Source organism: Dendrobates tinctorius, unplaced genomic scaffold (assembly GCF_039654945.1).
Source record: "Dendrobates tinctorius isolate UK_male_01 unplaced genomic scaffold, ASM3965494v1 ptg000300l, whole genome shotgun sequence".
NCBI lineage: Eukaryota > Metazoa > Chordata > Amphibia > Anura > Dendrobatidae > Dendrobates > Dendrobates tinctorius.
Genome location: NW_027361967.1, coordinates 813749 through 826875, shown reverse-complemented (window position 1 = coordinate 826875; position 13127 = coordinate 813749). Strand labels below are relative to the sequence as shown.

Sequence of the window (13127 nt, the reverse complement as noted above, 5' to 3'; positions counted from 1 at the left end):
CTATGATTACCTACTTGTTAAGTTTTTGTTTATTAAATATCGTTATGGTCTATTGATGTGTGAGGTGAAAACTATGAAAGTAGACTTACCAGCAAATCCGTTTCTAGATATATTTCATGACAGCACTGTAGAAGGTTGATTCCCTACCCTAATAGGGACAGAGAACACAAAGAGGTGAAATAGTCCCTCCTCATTGACTGTCCAAAGGATTTTTCTAGTGCCAAAAGAACAACAGACATATGCACAAAAAATCTGTTTGATGTTCCTAGAGTTCTTTTTTGAGAGGACAAATTCAGATTCACTCCAAAGACTCTCAGGAAATTTTTCAAAACCACATTACATGAAGATAAAGTTTCTTGAAATTAAATGTTGATGTCAGAAGTGGGATTTGAACCCACGCCTCCAGGGGAAACTGCAACCTAAACGCAGCGCCTTAGACCACTCGGCCATCTTGACTTCGATATGCAATTGGAACTTAACTCCTTCCATGCTAGTCAGCAGAAATGTTACCATTCCTTGTGATTAAAAACTTGTCACACCACCCCAAAAAAGTCAATAAATAACATTTTTTATATGCGTACTTTTCGTCTGCATTAATTTTTAAACCTCCATTTATTTTGTTTGGATATTAGAAATGTTAGATTTCTCACAAATGCGGTGATGCACCACATTTCTTCAGAAACTACTGTTTGGCCACACAGCAGGGCTTTGAAAGGAAGAGCCCTATTTGGGTTTTGCAATGCAGATTTTGCAGGAATACCTTGCAGATGAAATTTGCAGAGTACCAAAACAGCAGAAAACCTCCCAAAGTGACCACATTTTAGAAATTATTTTGCACAATGAGTTAATCAACACCTGCAATTACTATTGTCAGCCTATAGGTGTTTTCACTCTGAACCATCCAGCATTGCAAGTATGCCAGTTTAGTGCCCAGCTTTTGCTTGCAGAGACAAGCAACCCATACATTTTTAAGTGGGCTCTACTCACTGGAGCAATGTCAAATATGTAGATGCTTTGTCTCACCATTAAAGTAGAAACCTCCTATATTTCAAATTAAAGATGACGGACCTGTGTGGAGCTTGTGTTTTTTGCCTTTTTGACTTTGTCCACAGCATATTTTTTAAGGACATTTGTCTCAGTAATGCCTCAGTGTTTCAAAGTCAAACAAGCTGACTATAATCATTCAGCTAGTGTCTGATAAGTGCTGTCTGTTTCAGCTATCAGGTTACCTTTTAATCCTCTTACAGCTAAGTCAATCTGAAATAAAACAAAATAGAGGAAAAATTACTAAAAAACATTCATGTGTTCAAAAGGAAAAAGTTACCGTTTCTCAAATTTTTAACATTTTGTTTTCTGTAGATAGTTAAGATTTTTAGGCCTTTTGATCATGATCAGTCCATGTGCTTTGTTTAATATCTCCTTAAAATGTAAGCGGTGAAGAAAAAGCATTTTGCCGAAACCCGGGATTGGACTAGGGACCTTTAGATCTTCAGTCTAACGCTCTCCCAACTGAGCTATTTCGGCCATATCTATACATTTTCTGGGGGGTTTGACACTCTGCAAATGTCAAGTGTCACACCTGGAGGGATATATTATAATTTTTCATTTGACTGTTTTTTGAAGCATGATTTCTATTTGAAACGCCTTCCATTTTGCTGTACATATTTAATAACATTCATTAACTATTTGTGAATGAGTAGAAAAAGACAGCAATTTTGCCATTGAATTTTTACATTTTCAGTTTGTCTCCATGCACCAGTATAATTCTGACCCTGTGCTTCTAGAATAGGTCATGGTCGCACATAAAACACAATTTGCATGCATAATGTTACATCAAGTTTTATTTTTTATGAGATGCAAACAATTGGAGCAAAAAAGAGACAAAAATTTAGAGAAAATATTTTATTGATTGTTAAAAGTGAGACCATTTGTCCCAAAATGTGCTGAAACATGTCAGAATGACATGGGCATTTCACATTTTTTAAACTATGATTACCTACTTGTTAAGTTTTTGTTTATTAAGTATCGTTATGGTCTATTGATGTATGAGGTGAAAACTATGAAAGTAGACTTACCAGCAAATCCGTTTCTAGATATATTTCATGACAGCGCTGTAGAAGGTTGATTCCCTACCCTAATAGGGACAGAGAACACAAAGAGGTGAAATAGTCCCTCCTCATTGACTGTCCAAAGGATTTTTCTAGTGCCAAAAGAACAACAGACATATGCACAAAAAATCTGTTTGATGTTCCTAGAGTTCTTTTTTGAGAGGACAAATTCAGATTCACTCCAAAGACTCTCAGGAAATTTTTCTAAACCACATTACTAAGTTTTGTTTGACCTCATCTAATCAATAAATGAAGATAAAGTTTCTTGAAATTAAATATTGATGTCAGAAGTGGGATTTGAACCCACGCCTCCAGGGGAGACTGCGACCTGAACGCAGCGCCTTAGAACGCTCGGTATTAGACCGCTCGCCTTAGACAGCTTCGATATGCAATTGGAACTTAACTCCTTCCATGCTAGTCAGCAGAAATGTTACCATTCCTTGTGATTAAAAACTTGTCACACCACCCCAAAAAAGTCAATAAATAACATTTTTTATATGCGTACTTTTCGTCTGCATTAATTTTTAAACCTCCATTTATTTTGTTTGGATATTAGAAATGTTAGATTTCTCACAAATGCGGTGATGCACCACATTTCTTCAGAAACTACTGTTTGGCCACACAGCAGGGCTTTGAAAGGAAGAGCCCTATTTGGGTTTTGCAATGCAGATTTTGCAGGAATACCTTGCAGATGAAATTTGCAGAGTACCAAAACAGCAGAAAACCTCCCAAAGTGACCACATTTTAGAAATTATTTTGCACAATGAGTTAATCAACACCTGCAATTACTATTGTCAGCCTATAGGTGTTTTCACTCTGAACCATCCAGCATTGCAAGTATGCCAGTTTAGTGCCCAGCTTTTGCTTGCAGAGACAAGCAACCCATACATTTTTAAGTGGGCTCTACTCACTGGAGCAATGTCAAATATGTAGATGCTTTGTCTCACCATTAAAGTAGAAACCTCCTATATTTCAAATTAAAGATGACGGACCTGTGTGGAGCTTGTGTTTTTTGCCTTTTTGACTTTGTCCACAGCATATTTTTTAAGGACATTTGTCTCAGTAATGCCTCAGTGTTTCAAAGTCAAACAAGCTGACTATAATCATTCAGCTAGTGTCTGATAAGTGCTGTCTGTTTCAGCTATCAGGTTACCTTTTAATCCTCTTACAGCTAAGTCAATCTGAAATAAAACAAAATAGAGGAAAAATTACTAAAAAACATTCATGTGTTCAAAAGGAAAAAGTTACCGTTTCTCAAATTTTTAACATTTTGTTTTCTGTAGATAGTTAAGATTTTTAGGCCTTTTGATCATGATCAGTCCATGTGCTTTGTTTAATATCTCCTTAAAATGTAAACGGTGAAGAAAAAGCATTTTGCCGAAACCCGGGACCTTTAGATCTTCAGTCTAACGCTCTCCCAACTTTGCTATTTCGGCCATATCTATACATTTTCTGGGGGGTTTGACACTCTGCAAATGTCAAGTGTCACACCTGGAGGGATATATTATAATTTTTCATTTGACTGTTTTTTGAAGCATGATTTCTATTTGAAACGCCTTCCATTTTGCTGTACATATTTAATAACATTCATTAACTATTTGTGAATGAGTAGAAAAAGACAGCAATTTTGCCATTGAATTTTTACATTTTCAGTTTGTCTCCATGCACCAGTATAATTCTGACCCTGTGCTTCTAGAATAGGTCATGGTCGCACATAAAACACAATTTGCATGCATAATGTTACATCAAGTTTTATTTTTTATGAGATGCAAACAATTGGAGCAAAAAAGAGACAAAAATTTAGAGAAAATATTTTATTGATTGTTAAAAGTGAGACCATTTGTCCCAAAATGTGCTGAAACATGTCAGAATGACATGGGCATTTCACATTTTTTAAACTATGATTACCTACTTGTTAAGTTTTTGTTTATTAAATATCGTTATGGTCTATTGATGTATGAGGTGAAAACTATGAAAGTAGACTTACCAGCAAATCCGTTTCTAGATATATTTCATGACAGCACTGTAGAAGGTTGATTCCCTACCCTAATAGGGACAGAGAACACAAAGAGGTGAAATAGTCCCTCCTCATTGACTGTCCAAAGGATTTTTCTAGTGCCAAAAGAACAACAGACATATGGACAAAAATCTGTTTGATGTTCCTAGAGTTCTTTTTTGAGAGGACAAATTCAGATTCACTCCAAAGACTCTCAGGAAATTTTTCAAAACCACATTACATGAAGATAAAATTTCTTGAAATTAAATGTTGATGTCAGAAGTGGGATTTGAACCCACGCCTCCAGGGGAAACTGCAACCTAAACGCAGCGCCTTAGACCACTCTGCCATCTTGACTTCGATATGTAATTGGAACTTAACTCCTTCCATGCTAGTCAGCAGAAATGTTACCATTCCTTGTGATTAAAAACTTGTCACACCACCCCAAAAAAGTCAATAAATAACATTTTTTATATGCGTACTTTTCGTCTGCATTAATTTTTAAACCTCCATTTATTTTGTTTGGATATTAGAAATGTTAGATTTCTCACAAATGCGGTGATGCACCACATTTCTTCAGAAACTACTGTTTGGCCACACAGCAGGGCTTTGAAAGGAAGAGCCCTATTTGGGTTTTGCAATGCAGATTTTGCAGGAATACCTTGCAGATGAAATTTGCAGAGTACCAAAACAGCAGAAAACCTCCCAAAGTGACCACATTTTAGAAATTATTTTGCACAATGAGTTAATCAACACCTGCAATTACTATTGTCAGCCTATAGGTGTTTTCACTCTGAACCATCCAGCATTGCAAGTATGCCAGTTTAGTGCCCAGCTTTTGCTTGCAGAGACAAGCAACCCATACATTTTTAAGTGGGCTCTACTCACTGGAGCAATGTCAAATATGTAGATGCTTTGTCTCACCATTAAAGTAGAAACCTCCTATATTTCAAATTAAAGATGACGGACCTGTGTGGAGCTTGTGTTTTTTGCCTTTTTGACTTTGTCCACAGCATATTTTTTAAGGACATTTGTCTCAGTAATGCCTCAGTGTTTCAAAGTCAAACAAGCTGACTATAATCATTCAGCTAGTGTCTGATAAGTGCTGTCTGTTTCAGCTATCAGGTTACCTTTTAATCCTCTTACAGCTAAGTCAATCTGAAATAAAACAAAATAGAGGAAAAATTACTAAAAAACATTCATGTGTTCAAAAGGAAAAAGTTACCGTTTCTCAAATTTTTAACATTTTGTTTTCTGTAGATAGTTAAGATTTTTAGGCCTTTTGATCATGATCAGTCCATGTGCTTTGTTTAATATCTCCTTAAAATGTAAACGGTGAAGAAAAAGCATTTTGCCGAAACCCGGGACCTTTAGATCTTCAGTCTAACGCTCTCCCAACTTTGCTATTTCGGCCATATCTATACATTTTCTGGGGGGTTTGACACTCTGCAAATGTCAAGTGTCACACCTGGAGGGATATATTATAATTTTTCATTTGACTGTTTTTTGAAGCATGATTTCTATTTGAAACGCCTTCCATTTTGCTGTACATATTTAATAACATTCATTAACTATTTGTGAATGAGTAGAAAAAGACAGCAATTTTGCCATTGAATTTTTACATTTTCAGTTTGTCTCCATGCACCAGTATAATTCTGACCCTGTGCTTCTAGAATAGGTCATGGTCGCACATAAAACACAATTTGCATGCATAATGTTACATCAAGTTTTATTTTTTATGAGATGCAAACAATTGGAGCAAAAAAGAGACAAAAATTTAGAGAAAATATTTTATTGATTGTTAAAAGTGAGACCATTTGTCCCAAAATGTGCTGAAACATGTCAGAATGACATGGGCATTTCACATTTTTTAAACTATGATTACCTACTTGTTAAGTTTTTGTTTATTAAATATCGTTATGGTCTATTGATGTATGAGGTGAAAACTATGAAAGTAGACTTACCAGCAAATCCGTTTCTAGATATATTTCATGACAGCACTGTAGAAGGTTGATTCCCTACCCTAATAGGGACAGAGAACACAAAGAGGTGAAATAGTCCCTCCTCATTGACTGTCCAAAGGATTTTTCTAGTGCCAAAAGAACAACAGACATATGGACAAAAATCTGTTTGATGTTCCTAGAGTTCTTTTTTGAGAGGACAAATTCAGATTCACTCCAAAGACTCTCAGGAAATTTTTCAAAACCACATTACATGAAGATAAAATTTCTTGAAATTAAATGTTGATGTCAGAAGTGGGATTTGAACCCACGCCTCCAGGGGAAACTGCAACCTAAACGCAGCGCCTTAGACCACTCTGCCATCTTGACTTCGATATGTAATTGGAACTTAACTCCTTCCATGCTAGTCAGCAGAAATGTTACCATTCCTTGTGATTAAAAACTTGTCACACCACCCCAAAAAAGTCAATAAATAACATTTTTTATATGCGTACTTTTCGTCTGCATTAATTTTTAAACCTCCATTTATTTTGTTTGGATATTAGAAATGTTAGATTTCTCACAAATGCGGTGATGCACCACATTTCTTCAGAAACTACTGTTTGGCCACACAGCAGGGCTTTGAAAGGAAGAGCCCTATTTGGGTTTTGCAATGCAGATTTTGCAGGAATACCTTGCAGATGAAATTTGCAGAGTACCAAAACAGCAGAAAACCTCCCAAAGTGACCACATTTTAGAAATTATTTTGCACAATGAGTTAATCAACACCTGCAATTACTATTGTCAGCCTATAGGTGTTTTCACTCTGAACCATCCAGCATTGCAAGTATGCCAGTTTAGTGCCCAGCTTTTGCTTGCAGAGACAAGCAACCCATACATTTTTAAGTGGGCTCTACTCACTGGAGCAATGTCAAATATGTAGATGCTTTGTCTCACCATTAAAGTAGAAACCTCCTATATTTCAAATTAAAGATGACGGACCTGTGTGGAGCTTGTGTTTTTTGCCTTTTTGACTTTGTCCACAGTATATTTTTTAAGGACATTTGTCTCAGTAATGCCTCAGTGTTTCAAAGTCAAACAAGCTGACTAATCATTCAGCTAGTGTCTGATAAGTGCTGTCTGTTTCTGCTATCAGGTTACCTTTTAATCCTCTTACAGCTAAGTCAATCTGAAATAAAACAAAATAGAGGAAAAATTACTAAAAAACATTCATGTGTTCAAAAGGAAAAAGTTACCGTTTCTCAAATTTTTAACATTTTGTTTTCTGTAGATAGTTAAGATTTTTAGGCCTTTTGATCATGATCAGTCCATGTGCTTTGTTTAATATCTCCTTAAAATGTAAACGGTGAAGAAAAAGCATTTTGCCGAAACCCGGGATTGGACCAGGGACCTTTAGATCTTCAGTCTAACGCTCTCCCAACTGAGCTATTTCGGCCATATCTATACATTTTCTGGGGGGTTTGACACTCTGCAAATGTCAAGTGTCACACCTGGAGGGATATATTATAATTTTTCATTTGACTGTTTTTTGAAGCATGATTTCTATTTGAAACGCCTTCCATTTTGCTGTACATATTTAATAACATTCATTAACTATTTGTGAATGAGTAGAAAAAGACAGCAATTTTGCCATTGAATTTTTACATTTTCAGTTTGTCTCCATGCACCAGTATAATTCTGACCCTGTGCTTCTAGAATAGGTCATGGTCGCACATAAAACACAATTTGCATGCATAATGTTACATCAAGTTTTATTTTTTATGAGATGCAAACAATTGGAGCAAAAAAGAGACAAAAATTTAGAGAAAATATTTTATTGATTGTTAAAAGTGAGACCATTTGTCCCAAAATGTGCTGAAACATGTCAGAATGACATGGGCATTTCACATTTTTTAAACTATGATTACCTACTTGTTAAGTTTTTGTTTATTAAATATCGTTATGGTCTATTGATGTATGAGGTGAAAACTATGAAAGTAGACTTACCAGCAAATCCGTTTCTAGATATATTTCATGACAGCACTGTAGAAGGTTGATTCCCTACCCTAATAGGGACAGAGAACACAAAGAGGTGAAATAGTCCCTCCTCATTGACTGTCCAAAGGATTTTTCTAGTGCCAAAAGAACAACAGACATATGCACAAAAAATCTGTTTGATGTTCCTAGAGTTCTTTTTTGAGAGGACAAATTCAGATTCACTCCAAAGACTCTCAGGAAATTTTTCAAAACCACATTACATGATGATAAAGTTTCTTGAAATTAAATGTTGATGTCAGAAGTGGGATTTGAACCCACGCCTCCAGGGGAAACTGCAACCTAAACGCAGCGCCTTAGACCACTCGGCCATCTTGACTTCGATATGCAATTGGAACTTAACTCCTTCCATGCTAGTCAGCAGAAATGTTACCATTCCTTGTGATTAAAAACTTGTCACACCACCCCAAAAAAGTCAATAAATAACATTTTTTATATGCGTACTTTTCGTCTGCATTAATTTTTAAACCTCCATTTATTTTGTTTGGATATTAGAAATGTTAGATTTCTCACAAATGCGGTGATGCACCACATTTCTTCAGAAACTACTGTTTGGCCACACAGCAGGGCTTTGAAAGGAAGAGCCCTATTTGGGTTTTGCAATGCAGATTTTGCAGGAATACCTTGCAGATGAAATTTGCAGAGTACCAAAACAGCAGAAAACCTCCCAAAGTGACCACATTTTAGAAATTATTTTGCACAATGAGTTAATCAACACCTGCAATTACTATTGTCAGCCTATAGGTGTTTTCACTCTGAACCATCCAGCATTGCAAGTATGCCAGTTTAGTGCCCAGCTTTTGCTTGCAGAGACAAGCAACCCATACATTTTTAAGTGGGCTCTACTCACTGGAGCAATGTCAAATATGTAGATGCTTTGTCTCACCATTAAAGTAGAAACCTCCTATATTTCAAATTAAAGATGACGGACCTGTGTGGAGCTTGTGTTTTTTGCCTTTTTGACTTTGTCCACAGCATATTTTTTAAGGACATTTGTCTCAGTAATGCCTCAGTGTTTCAAAGTCAAACAAGCTGACTATAATCATTCAGCTAGTGTCTGATAAGTGCTGTCTGTTTCAGCTATCAGGTTACCTTTTAATCCTCTTACAGCTAAGTCAATCTGAAATAAAACAAAATAGAGGAAAAATTACTAAAAAACATTCATGTGTTCAAAAGGAAAAAGTTACCGTTTCTCAAATTTTTAACATTTTGTTTTCTGTAGATAGTTAAGATTTTTAGGCCTTTTGATCATGATCAGTCCATGTGCTTTGTTTAATATCTCCTTAAAATGTAAACGGTGAAGAAAAAGCATTTTGCCGAAACCCGGGATTGGACTAGGGACCTTTAGATCTTCAGTCTAACGCTCTCCCAACTGAGCTATTTCGGCCATATCTATACATTTTCTGGGGGGTTTGACACTCTGCAAATGTCAAGTGTCACACCTGGAGGGATATATTATAATTTTTCATTTGACTGTTTTTTGAAGCATGATTTCTATTTGAAACGCCTTCCATTTTGCTGTACATATTTAATAACATTCATTAACTATTTGTGAATGAGTAGAAAAAGACAGCAATTTTGCCATTGAATTTTTACATTTTCAGTTTGTCTCCATGCACCAGTATAATTCTGACCCTGTGCTTCTAGAATAGGTCATGGTCGCACATAAAACACAATTTGCATGCATAATGTTACATCAAGTTTTATTTTTTATGAGATGCAAACAATTGGAGCAAAAAAGAGACAAAAATTTAGAGAAAATATTTTATTGATTGTTAAAAGTGAGACCATTTGTCCCAAAATGTGCTGAAACATGTCAGAATGACATGGGCATTTCACATTTTTTAAACTATGATTACCTACTTGTTAAGTTTTTGTTTATTAAATATCGTTATGGTCTATTGATGTGTGAGGTGAAAACTATGAAAGTAGACTTACCAGCAAATCCGTTTCTAGATATATTTCATGACAGCACTGTAGAAGGTTGATTCCCTACCCTAATAGGGACAGAGAACACAAAGAGGTGAAATAGTCCCTCCTCATTGACTGTCCAAAGGATTTTTCTAGTGCCAAAAGAACAACAGACATATGCACAAAAAATCTGTTTGATGTTCCTAGAGTTCTTTTTTGAGAGGACAAATTCAGATTCACTCCAAAGACTCTCAGGAAATTTTTCTAAACCACATTACTAAGTTTTGTTTGACCTCATCTAATCAATAAATGAAGATAAAGTTTCTTGAAATTAAATATTGATGTCAGAAGTGGGATTTGAACCCACGCCTCCAGGGGAGACTGCGACCTGAACGCAGCGCCTTAGAACGCTCGGTATTAGACCGCTCGCCTTAGACAGCTTCGATATGCAATTGGAACTTAACTCCTTCCATGCTAGTCAGCAGAAATGTTACCATTCCTTGTGATTAAAAACTTGTCACACCACCCCAAAAAAGTCAATAAATAACATTTTTTATATGCGTACTTTTCGTCTGCATTAATTTTTAAACCTCCATTTATTTTGTTTGGATATTAGAAATGTTAGATTTCTCACAAATGCGGTGATGCACCACATTTCTTCAGAAACTACTGTTTGGCCACACAGCAGGGCTTTGAAAGGAAGAGCCCTATTTGGGTTTTGCAATGCAGATTTTGCAGGAATACCTTGCAGATGAAATTTGCAGAGTACCAAAACAGCAGAAAACCTCCCAAAGTGACCACATTTTAGAAATTATTTTGCACAATGAGTTAATCAACACCTGCAATTACTATTGTCAGCCTATAGGTGTTTTCACTCTGAACCATCCAGCATTGCAAGTATGCCAGTTTAGTGCCCAGCTTTTGCTTGCAGAGACAAGCAACCCATACATTTTTAAGTGGGCTCTACTCACTGGAGCAATGTCAAATATGTAGATACTTTGTCTCACCATTAAAGTAGAAACCTCCTATATTTCAAATTAAAGATGACGGACCTGTGTTCAACTTGTGTTTTTTGCCTTTTTGACTTTGTCCACAGCATATTTTTTAAGGACATTTGTCTCAGTAATGCCTCAGTGTTTCAAAGTCAAACAAGCTGACTATAATCATTCAGCTAGTGTCTGATAAGTGCTGTCTGTTTCAGCTATCAGGTTACCTTTTAATCCTCTTACAGCTAAGTCAATCTGAAATAAAACAAAATAGAGGAAAAATTACTAAAAAACATTCATGTGTTCAAAAGGAAAAAGTTACCGTTTCTCAAATTTTTAACATTTTGTTTTCTGTAGATAGTTAAGATTTTTAGGCCTTTTGATCATGATCAGTCCATGTACTTTGTTTAATATCTCCTTAAAATGTAAACGGTGAAGAAAAAGCATTTTGCCGAAACCCGGGATTGGACCAGGGACCTTTAGATCTTCAGTCTAACGCTCTCCCAACTGAGATATTTCTGCCATATCTATACATTTTCTCGGGGGTTTGACACTCTGCAAATGTCAAGTGTCATACCTGGAGGGATATATTATAATTTTTCATTTGACTGTTTTTTGAAGCATGATTTCTATTTGAAACGCCTTCCATTTTGCTGTACATATTTAATAACATTCATTAACTATTTGTGAATGAGTAGAAAAAGACAGCAATTTTGCCATTGAATTTTTACATTTTCAGTTTGTCTCCATGCACCAGTATAATTCTGACCCTGTGCTTCTAGAATAGGTCATGGTCGCACATAAAACACAATTTGCATGCATAATGTTACATCAAGTTTTATTTTTTATGAGATGCAAACAATTGGAGCAAAAAAGAGACAAAAATTTAGAGAAAATATTTTATTGATTGTTAAAAGTGAGACCATTTGTCCCAAAATGTGCTGAAACATGTCAGAAGGACATGGGCATTTCACATTTTTTAAACTATGATTACCTACTTGTTAAGTTTTTGTTAATTAAGTATCATTATGGTCTATTGATGTATGAGGTGAAAACTATGAAAGTAGACTTACCAGCAAATCCGTTTCTAGATATATTTCATGACAGCACTGTAGAAGGTTGATTCCCTACCCTAATAGGGACAGAGAACACAAAGAGGTGAAATAGTCCCTCCTCATTGACTTTCCAAAGGATTTTTCTAGTGCCAAAAGAACAACAGACATATGCACAAAAAATCTGTTTGATGTTCCTAGAGTTCTTTTTTGAGAGGACAAATTCAGATTCACTACAAAGACTCTCAGGAAATTTTTCAAAACCACATTACATGAAGATAAAGTTTCTTGAAATTAAATGTTGATTTCAGAAGTGGGATTTGAACCCACGCCTCCAGGGGAAACTGCAACCTAAACGCAGCGCCTTAGACCACTCGGCCATCCTGACTTCGAAATGCAATTGGAACTTAACTCCTTCCATGCTAGTCAGCAGAAATGTTACCATTCCTTGTGATTAAAAACTTGTCACACCACCCCAAAAAAGTCAATAAATAACATTTTTTATATGCGTACTTTTCGTCTGCATTAATTTTTAAACCTCCATTTATTTTGTTTGGATATTAGAAATGTTAGATTTCTCACAAATGCGGTGATGCACCACATTTCTTCAGAAACTACTGTTTGGCCACACAGCAGGGCTTTGAAAGGAAGAGCCCTATTTGGGTTTTGCAATGCAGATTTTGCAGGAATACCTTGCAGATGAAATTTGCAGAGTACCAAAACAGCAGAAAACCTCCCAAAGTGACCACATTTTAGAAATTATTTTGCACAATGAGTTAATCAACACCTGCAATTACTATTGTCAGCCTATAGGTGTTTTCACTCTGAACCATCCAGCATTGCAAGTATGCCAGTTTAGTGCCCAGCTTTTGCTTGCAGAGACAAGCAACCCATACATTTTTAAGTGGGCTCTACTCACTGGAGCAATGTCAAATATGTAGATGCTTTGTCTCACCATTAAAGTAGAAACCTCCTATATTTCAAATTAAAGATGACGGACCTGTGTGGAGCTTGTGTTTTTTGCCTTTTTGACTTTGTCCACAGCATATTTTTTAAGGACATTTGTCTCAGTAATGCCT

At 35.9% G+C, this 13127-nt stretch overlaps 6 non-coding genes across 6 annotated transcripts; all 6 read right to left on the bottom strand.

Moving 5' to 3' along the window:
- Nucleotides 1-373: 373 nt before the first annotated feature.
- Nucleotides 374-456, bottom strand: TRNAL-UAG (transfer RNA leucine (anticodon UAG)). Its single transcript has one exon. It is a non-coding gene; the product is annotated as a tRNA-Leu (tRNA).
- A 3922-nt stretch (nt 457-4378) lies between these two features.
- On the bottom strand, nt 4379-4461 carry TRNAL-UAG (transfer RNA leucine (anticodon UAG)). Its single transcript has one exon. It is a non-coding gene; the product is annotated as a tRNA-Leu (tRNA).
- A 1890-nt stretch (nt 4462-6351) lies between these two features.
- Nucleotides 6352-6434, bottom strand: TRNAL-UAG (transfer RNA leucine (anticodon UAG)). Its single transcript has one exon. It is a non-coding gene; the product is annotated as a tRNA-Leu (tRNA).
- A 993-nt stretch (nt 6435-7427) lies between these two features.
- Nucleotides 7428-7500, bottom strand: TRNAF-GAA (transfer RNA phenylalanine (anticodon GAA)). Its single transcript has one exon. It is a non-coding gene; the product is annotated as a tRNA-Phe (tRNA).
- Nucleotides 7501-8335: 835 nt separating this feature from the next.
- TRNAL-UAG (transfer RNA leucine (anticodon UAG)) lies at nt 8336-8418 on the bottom strand. The gene has a single exon. It is a non-coding gene; the product is annotated as a tRNA-Leu (tRNA).
- Nucleotides 8419-12353: 3935 nt separating this feature from the next.
- Nucleotides 12354-12436, bottom strand: TRNAL-UAG (transfer RNA leucine (anticodon UAG)). Its single transcript has one exon. It is a non-coding gene; the product is annotated as a tRNA-Leu (tRNA).
- Nucleotides 12437-13127: the final 691 nt, after the last annotated feature.